We start from the raw sequence: 13,398 nt of genomic DNA on the forward strand, positions 1-13,398 counted from the left end.
TTTCTCCCCTAAACTCCCCTGCTACTCCCCTCCCATCCAGGCTGCTGCATAACACTGAACAGAGTTCCCTGGGCTACACAGCAGGTCCTCGTTGGTTATCCATTTTAGATACAGCAGCGTGTGCCTGTCCTTCCCATGTTGCCTAACTATCCCTTCCCTGATTCATCCCCTGGTAACCATTAAGTGCATTCTCTGAGTCTGTTTTGTAAGTAAATTCATTTGTTTCATTTCTTTTTTAGATTCTGCATATAAGGCATGTCATATGATATTTCTCCTTCTCTGACTTACTTCACTCGGTATGACTATCTCTAATTTGGCTTCTATTTGAGGGGATGCATGTACCCAGGGACCTTTGATTCTCACAGAAAAAGTGAGCATATTTCCAACTCTTTCTGCCATCTCTTCTTGTGTGAGGTCAGGAGATGTAGGGTCCTCTTGACCTCAAGGCTCCTGATGACTAGTACAGGGTGTGGGACGCAGGAAGGGGCTTGGGAGATGTGTGTGTGTGCTGTCACGTCCGACTATTTGCAATCTCATAGACAGTAGCCCGCCAGGCTCGTCTGTCCATGGAATTTTCCAGGCAAGAATACTAGAGTGGGATGCCATTTCCTACTCCAGGGGATCTTCCCGATCCAGGGATTGAACCTGCATCTCTTGTGTCTTCTGGACTGGCAGGGGGATTCTTTTCCACTGAGGGACCTGGGAAGCCAGGTGCAGGGTGTGGAACATGGGAAGGGGCTTGGGAGAACCTGTGCAAATAAACCAGTGTAACTTCCTACTGGGGAAGAGCTTGCCTTTCTGACGTCATGGGTTGATTTTGGCCATGACCAACATCTCTATATAGTGGACTGCTCATATTTGATGCTGTAAACAAAGTTCATCTTTATTTAGAGGATGAAGGAGGGCACTTCCTGCTCCTGAAATGTGATGTAAATGGTCACTTTCTGTGGATTTCCAAGGACCAATGTGCAAGTTGGTGTTGGTGCTTTGAGCATGCCCCTGAAGTGACCGCTGATCTCTTGATGAACTTTGGCAAGCTGGAAGGTGTAACAGTAACAGCCAGCTTGGTTCCTCTGTGCTTGCCTTGTGCCTTTCCCCATTTAATCTACACGAGACAGTACCACCCCCACTCTGTAAACAGGCGAACTGACACACTGAGGGGTTAAGTAGCCTGGTCAGGAGTTTGGGGAGGACTGGATCCCAGAGGTGTGACACCATTGCCCGCACTCCTAACCACTGGACTATATGGCCACTCTGCTACAGAGACATGGCGGGGTTATCTCTCCTATAGAGAGTCATAATGTAAATTTCAATAAGTCCAACACAGCCTTTGGAACCAGCCAGCTCTCACTTTCTTTTAATATTTATTTATTTGGCTGTACCAGGTCTTAGTTGCACATATGGGATCTAGTTCCCTGACCAGGGTTCTAATCTGGGCCCCTGTATTAGGAATGGGGAGTCTTAACTGCTGGATAACCAGGGAAGTCCCCTGGATCTGACTGTTAAAAAAAGCTCTACTTGCCAATTTCTCTCCCTGTGTCTTTGATTAAAAGAAAGAAGAGAGGAATAATACCATTGCCTTGCATTTTTATTGTATGGATTCAAGATAATGTACACAGGACTCTGGATGGTGGCTGGCATTCTGTGAAAATCCATCAAGACCTATGATGACTGGCATCATGCCTACACCTTTGCATTCATAGTTTCAACCCTGGTTTTGAACTATCCCAATGATGATCTGTTTCCACCTTCCTACCTGTCCCAAAGCTAAATTGTTTGATAAACTGTTTTGCTAAAAATACTCTCAGTTTGACCAATTATAGGGCTTTGATCTACATGTTTCCAAACTAAAAATTTCTCCAAGAGAGTCTCCACGGGTATCTTTATCACCTCGGTCAGCTGTATGAATGTATTTGGCTGATTATGTTAGATCATTGTTCTACATTTCTATATTTTGTTCGCTGGTCCACCTGACATCATGAAGGGAATATGAGGTTTTAACTACACCACAGTCATTAAGATTATGCAAATGTAAACCATGTAGTAATTAAAGCTAATATGGTCCTCAATAGTATAAGATTTGTAAATTAATTTCAAGATACATCACTTCAGCAGCAGGGGTTACTGATTTTCTCTGTTTACACTTTTTACTAAAGTTTGTAGTCTTCAAATTATGTGAATAAGTGGAACATTAAAAATGAGGATGATTTCTGTAGCTTCAGTTCAGTTCAGTTCAGGCACTCAGTCGTGTCCAACTCTTTGTGACCCCATGGACCGCAGCATGCCAGGCCTCCCTGACCATCACCAACTCCTGGAGTTTACCCAAACTCATGTCCATTGAGTCAGTGATGCCATCCAACCATCTCATCCTCTGTCATCCCCTTCTCCTCCTGCCCTCAATCCCTCCCAGCATCAGGGTCTTTTCTAATGAGTTAGTTCTTCCCATCAGGTGGCCAAAGTATTGGAGTTTCAGCTTCAGCATCAGTCTTTCCAATGAACACCCAGGACTGATCTCCTTTAGGATGGACTGGTTGGATCTCCTTGCAGTCCAAGGGACTCTCAAGAGTCTTCTCCAACACCACAGTTCAAAAGCATCAATTCTTCGGTGCCCAGCTTTCTTTATAGTCTAACTCTCACATCCATACATGACTACTGGAAAAACCATAGTCTTGACTAGACGGACCTTTGTTTGCAAAGTAATGTCTCTGCTTTTTAATATGCTATTTAGGTGGGTCATAACTTTCCTTCCAAGGAGTAAGGGTCTTTTAATTTCATGGCTGCAATCACCATCTGCAGCGATTTTGGAGCCCAAAAAATAAAGTCAGCCACTGTTTCCACTGTTTCCCCATCTATTTCCCATGAAGTGATGGGACCAGATGCCTTGATCTTAGTTTTCTGAATGTTGAGCTTTAAGCTAACTTTTTCACTCTCCTCTTTCACTTTCATCAAGAGACTCTTCAGTTCTTCTTCACTTTCTGCCATAAGGGTGGTGTCATCTGCATATCTGAGGTTACTGATATTTCTCCCGGCAATCTTAATTCCAGCTTGTGCTTCTTCCAGCCCAGCGTCTCTCATGATGTACTCTGCATATAAGTTAAATAAGCAGGGTGACAATATACAGCCTTGACGTACTCCTTTTCCTGTTGTTCCATGTCCAGTTCTAACTGTTGCTTCCTGACCTGCATACAGGTTTCTCAAGAGGCAGGTCAGGTGGTCTGGTATTCCCAACTCTTTCAGAATTTTTCACAGTTTATTGTGATCCACACAGTCAAAGGCTTTGGCATAGACAATAAAGCAGAAGTAGATGTTTTTCTGGAACTCTCTTTTTTCCATGATCCAGTGGATGTTGGCAATTTGATCTCTGATTCCTCTGCCTTTTCTAAAACCAGCTTGAACATCTGGAATTTCACGGTTCATGTATTGCTGAAGCCTGGCTTGGAGAATTTTGAGCATTACTTTACTAGCGTGTAAGATGAGTGCAATTGTGCAGTAGTTTGAGCATTTTTTGGCATTGCCTTTCTTTGGGATTGGAATGAAAACTGACCTTTACCAGTTCTGTGCCCACTGCTGAGTTTTCCTAATTTGCTGACATATTGAGTGCAGCACTTTCACAGCATCATCTTTTAGAATTTGAAATAGCTCAACAGGAATTCCATCACCTCCACTAGCTTTGTTTGTAGTGATGCTTCCATAGGCCCACTTAACTTCACATTCCAGGATATCTGGCTCTAGGTGAGTGATAACACCATCGTGGTTATCTGGGTAGTGAAGATCTTTTTTGTATAGTTCTTCTGTGTATTGTTGCCACCTCTTCTTAATATCTTCTGCTTCTGTTAGGTCCCTACCATTTCTGTCCTTTATCGAGCCCATTTTTGCATGAAATGTTCCCTTGGTATCTCTCATTTTCTTGTAGAGATCTCTAGTCTTTCCCATTCTACTGTTTTTCTCTATTTGTTTGCATTGATCGCTGAGGAAGGTTTTCTTATCTCTCCTTGCTATTCTTTGGAACTCTGCATTCAAATGCGTATACCTTTCCTTTTCTCCTTTGCTTTAGATTACTAGAATTTTATGGTCAATTTTACATCAAGTTATGTTATGCCGAGGATTAAATGTCTTTTGATATTGTTTACCTGAATCTCCAATTTCCTTATAATAACTATTTCTAAAGGACAATAGACTTCCTAAGTCAAGCTGAGAGAATGATATACCAAATATCAAAGAGGAATAAGAAAATCAGCATTTGGTTCTAGTTCTTAGAGTAAGGTGTTTGACTTGTAACAAGAAAATAAATATTTTTGAACCTCAATTTTCTTATCTGTAAATAATAGTAGACTCTGGCTAATTTCCAAGACTCTGAGGATGAAATGAGATAGGATCAATCTCTTCACAACTATAATGCAACCTATATGGGTAAAATAGCATTATAATTAATGCAGAAAAGTCTCTTAAGTTTGCCAGCCAAAACAATTCATTTTCTTGCTGGGTCTGTTCGCATCTGAGTGATGCCTTGCTATCTCTTTTGATCCATGGAAGGTGGGCAACGTAAAACCAGAGGTGTTTCTGGGAATGGTTTCTGAAGCCCTTGGCATGTCTTCAAACCAGTCCCTTCTCTGTTGCCAGTCAGTGTGAAGATTCAAGAGTCCTACTGTTACTGGATTGGAGGAACGTCCTGGGGAGAGCTGCCCAGGAGCACTGACCACTGCCCAGACTGTCATAAGACTGCAGGTACATCCACATGGACTTCCACAAACAAGAAACCAACATCTTGGTACATATATACAGTAGAATGTTACTCTGCCATAAAAAAGAACAGAACAATGCCATTTGCAGCCTACGGCTGGACCTAGAGATTGTTCTACTGACTGAAGTAAGTCAGATGGTGCTTTGGTTTTAGTTGCTAAATCGTATCCAACTCTTGTGATCCCATAGACTGTAGCCCACCAGGCCCCTCTGTCCACAGGATTTCCCAGGCAAGATTACTGAAGTAGGGTACCATTTCCTCCTCTAGGGAATCTTCCTGACCCAGGGATTGAAACCAAGTCTCCTGCATTGCAGGCAGATTATTTACCACTGAGCCACCAGGGAAGGCTGAAAGTAAGTCAGAAGAGGAAGACAAATATCATATGATATCACTTATATACAGACTCTAAAAAAATGGTACAAATGAACTTATTTACAAAACAGAAACAAGCTCACAGACATAGAAAACAATCTTATGGTTACCAGGGGAGAATAGGGGGAGGGTTAAGTTGGGAGATTAAGATCGACATATACACACATATAAAATAGATAAACAGCAAGGACCTACTGTGTAACACAGGGAACTCTACTCAATATTCTATAATGACCTATATGGGAGAAGAATCTTAAAAAGAATGCATATACGTATATGTATAACTGATTCACTTTGCTTCACAGTGGAAACTAACACACGATTGTACTGGGTTGGCCAAAAAAGTTCGTTCATGTTTTCCATTAAATATGGAAAATCCAAACAAACTTTTTGGCTAACCCAATAAAACAAATATGCTCCAACAAAAATTTTAAAAGTTACAAACTCCAGAAAGAAAGAAAGAAATATCTATTGCATTTAGCCCCTGAGCTTCTGCACTGTTCATTTCAACACCTGGTCCATCCTGACTAATACAAGCAATATGAATTCTGTATTCCACAAAATTATGCAGTCAAAACACCTTTAACTTCCTTTTTCCAAGAAGAAAAATAACTGCAAGTATCCGGACTTTATATTTCACATATATAGGCCATGATAAGTCATATTGATAAAAGTGGAATTTCTAATGAATGCAGTTCATTTTGATTTGAAGAGGTGTTGGACCTAAGGAAAGTCCATTTACTTTTACTCTTTCTAAATCTCTCTTCTTTTATGGCTTTTCCCAATGTAGGAGCTGAAGATTCATTTTTTTACCTTTATAGTTCAAAGTCTTAGAAGTTTAAACCACTTGGTAGATACAGTCAATGCTTTTGATACTGACAAAATCTTACTTTGCAATTTGGAGACAATCTGAGTGATCAAGGATTAGTTGTTTGAGGAACTGGGTAGTTGACTGATAAACTGGTTAGTTGGATTCAGATTGGGTTAGTGATCATCCACAAATCCAATCAATTCTGTGCTCTAGTTTTTATGGCTAGAAATAAAGAAAGCTTTTTGGTAGAGTGCCCTGCCTGTCCAGAGGGATGCGTGTGTGTGTGTGTGTCTTGTGAAATGAAGAATTAATGGAATCCACTTCCAGATTCCATTTCCATCAGGATAAAAGCACGTGACCTTGGTGTGACACACATTTGATCCCAAATGGCACCTCTAAAAATACCAGTTATCAACTGTCTGCAGTAACAAAGAGAATGTTGTGAGAAATGTATTGAAAGAGCTTAGAGTGACAAATACAAAAGCGTATAAAAATGTGGGTTTTAAAAAAATTTCAAGCATGACTTTGAAAAGAAAGGGAAAACATACGTACTAGAAATCTCCCCACTCAATTAAACATTTCATTATTAATGGCAAGCCCATGCTGGTGGAATGAGAATGGGTATCATTTGAGTAGGAAAGTTCACAGCCATTTCGAATGTCCAATTTCCCTTTCGGGATAAAGGCAGGCATTAAGATCCTGGATCCTTACTGAGCATCCTGGTTGAAGAGGGGAACCTGCACCAGGTTACGCCAATAATTGCCAGCCCCCCAGGATCCCAGCTCAGAAATTTTTGTGTGTTCTCAGGAGACAAAAATGACTGATCATCAAAGGCAGTGGAGCACAGCAGGACTGTCATAAGCCTGAAGTTACAACTTAGACATGCAATAGAAAATATCATCGCTACCTCTCCAGTGCATTGCCTGTAGTAATTAAAAACTTGATCCCTGCTGTTTTATCATCTCATTAGCAATGGGGGCACAAGACTTTTATCCTTGTTTGTCAGGAATCAAACATACCAGAGGAACTCTGATTATAAATTGATGAAAGTAAAGTTAAACTTTTAAATAAGAGAAGTGACTGTTCACAATGTTTTTTTAAAGCTGATTAAAGATATCCTCTTTTTTTTTTTTTCTATAAAAATAATATCTCTGTCCAGGCTCGAACGGTAGAGGTCATCTCTAGGATGGCTTCATCCTATGCATTTTGTAAAGGGAGTTCGCTTTGTGAGCAGTTCTGATTTAAAATAAATACCAGTCCTGCAAAACTTCCGAAAGCATGGATACAAAGGATGTCCTCCTTTTCAAGGCTTTTGATGAAGTTGAAACACCTTCTACCCTGTCGGTGATGTGTGTTCTAACGTCTTTTATGGAGGGTGGCGAGCCTCACCGTTTAAAAAGCCAGGCAAGCTTTCTATTTATTTTAATAACTCGTCTTTATAAATGAGGACAGGTGAAGGAACGGGGGCTTCTCTGAAGCAGCTAATTTCTCCAACCTTTGTTTCCAAAATAGAAAAATTCCTTTGGAACTCACACTGTTTCCTTGGGGTCCAAAGGATTCTAGCAACTGTAACCTCTTCTGTGGCACTCAGTCAGTTTCTAATCAATGCTCCAGAGCATATGGGGGTTTCGGATTTGAAGAAGGAACAGTTTATGGGACATTTTATTTTATTTCATACATCTCCCACCCACAATGAATTGCTCATCTGTGCATTCAAACTACACATACTGACGGCCATGCTGGGGATCCAAAAACACAATTAAGCTCCTTTTCTGCAGGGAGTTTTAAACTTTCTCCTCTCCACACTCTACACTCATCTTTGTAAATGAGGCCAGGTGAAGGAACTGGGGCTTCGCTGAGGCAGCTAATTCCTCCAACCTTTGTTTCCAAAACTGTGACTAACTTGTTTGAGGAACAGTAGTCCAAATAGCTTCAGAAGTAAAATAATAAAAATAATAAAAGCTGTATATTCTTAACTTCAAGACTCCTGCCGTTTGGGGTCAGACTATTCTTTGCTGGGAACTGATCTGTGCATCCTAGGATGTTAAGCAGTATCTTGGTTCTCTCTTCCATTAGATTCCAATGGCTGCCCACCTCCTGTGTGACAATGAACAGAGTCTCCATACACTGCCAAAGGTCACTGTGAGGCAGAGCCACTCCGGGTGAGAACACTGGGACATGTATACATAGTATATTGCATTTCTCTCTGTCTGCCCATCTGTCTGTCCATCTGTCTGTTTCTTTCTCTCTCACACAAACATGCAAAATCATGAACACAGGGTCCATCCTGGAAAGGGACAGCAAAGTCTACCGGGTAATAAGTAGTTTTCTTTCCTAGGTGGAGGGTGGGGGCGCGACAGGGAAGAAGGTCTGACCTGCTTTCCCCTGCACACTCTTCAATACCTTTAAGGAAAATATTTATTTATTTAATTTGGCCGTGCTGGGTCATAGTTGTGATATGCGAACTCTTTAGTTTTGGCACGCAAACTCTTAGCTATGCATGTGGGATCTAGTTCCCTGACCAGGGATCGAACCCAGGTCCCCTGCATTGGGAATGCAGCATCTTAGCCACTAGACCACCAGGGAAGTCCCCACCCTACAATGTCTTTTAAATCATATGCCTTGTGTGTACATTACCTCTTGTAAGCAAGCAAAAGAACGAACAAATGAAGGAATGAATAATTCAAGCCAGGAGGTTTCCCAGAGATAAATAAGTGAAGAATGAAATTAATGAATCAATAAACAAGTACATGAATGGATAAGTTATGATATTATGCTGAGGCCCCCTACACGTTCTGTAAACAGACTAATCAGTTAACTAACTCTGATGGTGGGAAGCTTCAGTCACTCAGTTGTGTCCTACTCTTTGCAATCCCATGCACTGTAGCCTCTGTCTGTGGAATTCACCAGGCAAGAATACTGGAGTGGGTTGCCATTCCCTTTCCCAAGGGATCTTCCCGACCCAGGGACTGAACCTGGGTCTCCTACCTCACAGCAGATTCTTTACCATGAGCCACCAGGATGCAAACATAGCTTTAATCAAAATTATTCTAGTAAAAACAAGAATGTGCTTAAAGAAGGTGACTGAGGGAGGTGTTTCTGATTTTATTCTGTCATTATAAGCAGCATGAATCAAACATCCATACTTTTTTTCCCCAGTTGGCAAATGAAAATAGTCTATTTTTCCCTATGTATACTTTATTTATTTTTAATATTTATTTATTTATTTGGCTAGGCCAGGTCTTAGTTGCACCATGTAATATCTAGTTCCCCAAACAGGAACTGAACACAGGCCTATTGCACCAGGACTGCAGAGTCTTAGCCACTGGACCACCAGGTAAGTCCTCCTGTATGTGCTTTTGTTTGTTGTGTGCTTAGCTGTATCCCACTCTTTGTGACCCCATGGACTATAGCCTGGCAGGCTCCTCTGTCCATGGAATTTTCCAGACAAGAACACTGGAGTGGTTTGCCATTTCCTACCTTCCTGACCCAGGGGTTGAACCTGCATCTCCTGCATCTCCTGCATTGGCAGGCAGATTCTTTACCACTGTGACACCTGAGAAGCATCATATACCTCAATACCTTTAAAATACCCTGTGCAGTCATCTCCACCTCCAAGCAAATGAATAAATGAATAACTCAAGCCAATGATTCATAAAGGACGAACCCATTTTACAAGGAAAGAAATCAAGAAGGAGGAGATTTTTTGGAGGAGCTGGCTTTGTGCTCATTTAATAGGTTTGAGGTGATTATGCCAGCATTTGTTCTGTCTTGGGGCAGTTGCCTCTGGCGGATGGTGTGGGCAGGGTCCTGGCTGCCCAGTAGGCAGCACCGGGGTGCCTGGTCTCTTTTGAACGATGTTACTATTCCTGTTCCTTGTACCAGTCTGAGAAGCTGTACAAAACCATCCTTGTGGTAATGGGTAGGTCTAGTTTGGGATAAGCTGTAGTGTTATTACAAGGATATTAAGTTGTACAACATGTAACTGGGAGTCAGCCCAGGGTTGTATGAACAGCCGTGAAACTTGGCTCCATCACTGCCGGTAAAGTTGGGCGAACTTGGCAAAAAGCACATTACCCAGAGCCATGCTGATTCATCTGGAGCAAAGAGACTGGACTAGATGATTTCTGTCAAGCCATCCAAGGTCCATGGCCAGGTAGATCTTGAGGATTTCAGTAAGTGGGGGAAAACAGATTCTTCTTCTTGAAGCTAAACTGGAAAGTAGCTTATTCAACTGATAACAGTATTTAAACTTCATGATTATGTGGAAAATAGATTCTGCTGCAGGAAATGCCTTTTTCAATTTTGTCAGACCCTCTCCCAGAGTATAGCCTCTCCCCTTGATGATTTACAGATATTTAATGTGATTATTCGAGGAGGGCATGGCAACCCACTCCAGTATTCCTGCCTGGAGAATCCCATGGACAGAGGAGCCTGGCGGGCTCTGGTTCATGGGGTCACAAAGAGTTCGCTATGACTGAGCCACTAAGCACAGTGTGATTATTCACATCAAATTCATGCATAACATGAAGTTAGAAAACAGTAAAAATATAAATAGCAGAATCAAAGATATAGATATTCTGAGAGTTTAGAAAACTTAGCAGAGATAATTATCATCAGTTCTCTGTAATGTATCCTACGCCTGCCTAGAAACCACAGTGCTATGAAAACTCACATAATATGAATCACACAGTCTATGAGAAAAATAGGGTTGGAACATAATGCTCAAAAAGTTCATCAGGAATGCTTTGTAAAAAAGATATCAATAGAAACAGAGTAAAAATGCCAGTGTGGCTTTACTCATGTTAAATGACTACAAAAATACATTAATACTACAATGACTAGGGCACTTTACCTGATTAAAGACCTGATGTTTGCCTGTGGCCTCAGAAGCATTGTAGCTGATGAGTTATCATGAGGTGGTGAAAATGTTTCCCGAAATTGAAGGAAATGATGTCAGCCCATATCTCAGGTGTATCTCATGAAACCTGTGTGAACCAGGTCAGTGCTTAAGGTGTGTGTGTGTGTGTGTGTGTGTGTGTGTGTGTGTGTGCGCGCGTGCATGTGCGTGCACTGTGTGTATTCTTTCTGCCTGATTCATCACCTGCAGTTTTCTGTATTCCCCTGTTGCTGCTGCTGCTGCTGCTAAGTCGCTTCAGTCATGTCCGACTCTGTGCGACCCCATAGACAGCAGCCCACTAGGCTCCCCCGTCCCTGGGATTTTCCAGGCGAGAGTACTGGAGTGGGGTGCCATTGCCTTCATTTCTCAAAGATGAAGTTGCCCCTGAGCAAATGTGAGTTCCATGTTATGTTCAAATTGTCCCCTAATACACCAACTGCGTGGAAACAAATTTGTATTTTTGAAACCCACATCAGGGCAGAATTTACACATGGAATAGAAAATGTAATTTAAAGGCAATAATAATACATAACATTTGAACTTGGCTTACTGTGTGCCCAGCACACTGCCAATAATTGACATGTACTAACACTTTTCAATCTCAATAACCTCTATAAGGTATGTGTAGTTATCATCACACCATGTTTTAAAAACAATTTATTGGAGTACAGTTGATTTACAATGCTATGCTAGTTTCAGGTGTACAGAACAGTGATTCAGCTATATATATATATATATATATATATATATATATATGTATAGAGTATATATAGATATATATTCTTTTTTAGATTCTTTTCCCTTATGGGTTATTACAAAATATTGAGTATAGTTTCCTTGTGGTATACAATGAGATCCTTGCTGTTTATTTTATGTATAGTAGTGTATACTTGAAATGGCAACCCACTCCAGTATTCTTGCCTAGAGAATCCCAGGGACAGAGGAGCCTGGTGGGCTGCCATCTATGGGGTCGCACAGAGTCGGACACGACTGAAGCGACCTAGCAGCAGCAGTGTATACTTTTCCCTCCCCATCCCTCTTCCCCTTTGACAACCATAAATTTGTTTTCTATGTCTGTGAGTCTGATTTTTTTTGTAAAGAAGTTCCCTGGTATCATATTTAGATTACACATATGAGTGACATACGAAAATTGTCTTTGTCTGACATACTTAATTTACTGTGGTCATCTCCAGGTCCATCCCTGTTGCTGCAAATGGCATTATTTCATTTTTTTATGGCTGAGTAATATTCCCTTCCATGTATGTACTACAGCTTCCTTATCCACTCATCTTTGGATGGACATTTAGGCTTCTTCCATGTCTTCACTATTGTAAATTGTGCTGCTATGAACATTGGGGTGCACATATCGTTTCAAATTAGAGTGTTCTCTGAATACTTGCCCAGGAGTGGGATTGCAGAAAACTAGAATTATATTATTTTATTGATGAAATTAAGGCACAGAAAGAGTGCTGAACATCATACAGCTGTTAGGATGGAGGAAGGATTTGGCTTCAGGTTGCTCTGCTTTCCACCGTGAATGGGAGCAGCACTTCGGATTTCAATGTGCTCAGCATTGAATCCCCCATCAATCAGCCACGTGCCGTGACCATAACAACACACACAGTGAGGGGCACCTGGTGTGGCCTTCACAGGAATTCAGCATAAAGAAAAAAGAAAGTGATAAGCCCTCTCCATCTTGCTCAGGACATACCATTGTGGAGTATTCCATCCTTTTCCGGGCCCCACTCTCTGAGGGGAGGGGTAAAAATAGACTGGATTTAGGGGATATAAATAAACTCATGTCCAAAGGAAAGTCAGCAACACGGTGAAGGTATGTCAAGCTGTGTCAGATGAGACGTTGGGAAGAAAGTCACAGAATTTAGAAGAGACACTTGCAGGGTTGATGTGAGTCTCCTTGAAGTATTTCAAAGGGTAGGATGTGTTAAGACTATTTGATTAATAAAAAATTTTTTAAATTATCATTTAAACTAAATGCTAAATGGTTAACATTTACTGAGCTCAGATCCCGACACTTTGCATGTACCATCTGTGTTCCTTCTAGCAACAGCCCTGCGATGCTGGTTCTGATATCCACATTTATTCTACAGAAGGGACTGAAACAGCCAACCTCAAGTTTTTGCCCAAGTCACATGATCTATTACTGTCAGGGCAGGAATTGGAACCTATGAAGTTTGACTTCAAAATTTCTGTTCATCATTCCCAAGCAGAAGAAACTTATAAAGTGATCAGTTTAATTGCATGTAATGGAGAAATTTCTGGAAATTAGGAGTGCTCAGAGACAGACCATGCTGCTTCTGGAAATTGTGAATATCTGGTCCCTGGAGCTTTGCAGGCTGAGGTTGAGGGAGCCCCTGATGGGAACACATGAAGGATACACAAGAACAGGTCAGAGAAGATTAACTTTCAAGATCTCTTACTAAACTTGCTTTCTATCATTCTAATGGGGAGTTGACAAAGTCTATTCCTTACAAAATACAATATGCACAGGCATCAGGATGAGCGAGCTGATGTCTTGTCCACCCAGATATTCCTGTGTAGGGTTTTGTAGTAACC

At 41.3% G+C, this 13,398-nt stretch overlaps 1 non-coding gene across 1 annotated transcript; it reads right to left on the bottom strand.

Moving 5' to 3' along the window:
- Positions 1 to 8,437: 8,437 nt before the first annotated feature.
- TRNAG-CCC (transfer RNA glycine (anticodon CCC)) lies at positions 8,438 to 8,510 on the bottom strand. The gene has a single exon. It is a non-coding gene; the product is annotated as a tRNA-Gly (tRNA).
- Between the last annotated feature and the right edge of the window lie 4,888 nt (positions 8,511 to 13,398).

Source organism: Bos indicus, chromosome 17 (genome assembly GCF_029378745.1).
Source record: "Bos indicus isolate NIAB-ARS_2022 breed Sahiwal x Tharparkar chromosome 17, NIAB-ARS_B.indTharparkar_mat_pri_1.0, whole genome shotgun sequence".
NCBI classification, from domain to species: domain Eukaryota; kingdom Metazoa; phylum Chordata; class Mammalia; order Artiodactyla; family Bovidae; genus Bos; species Bos indicus.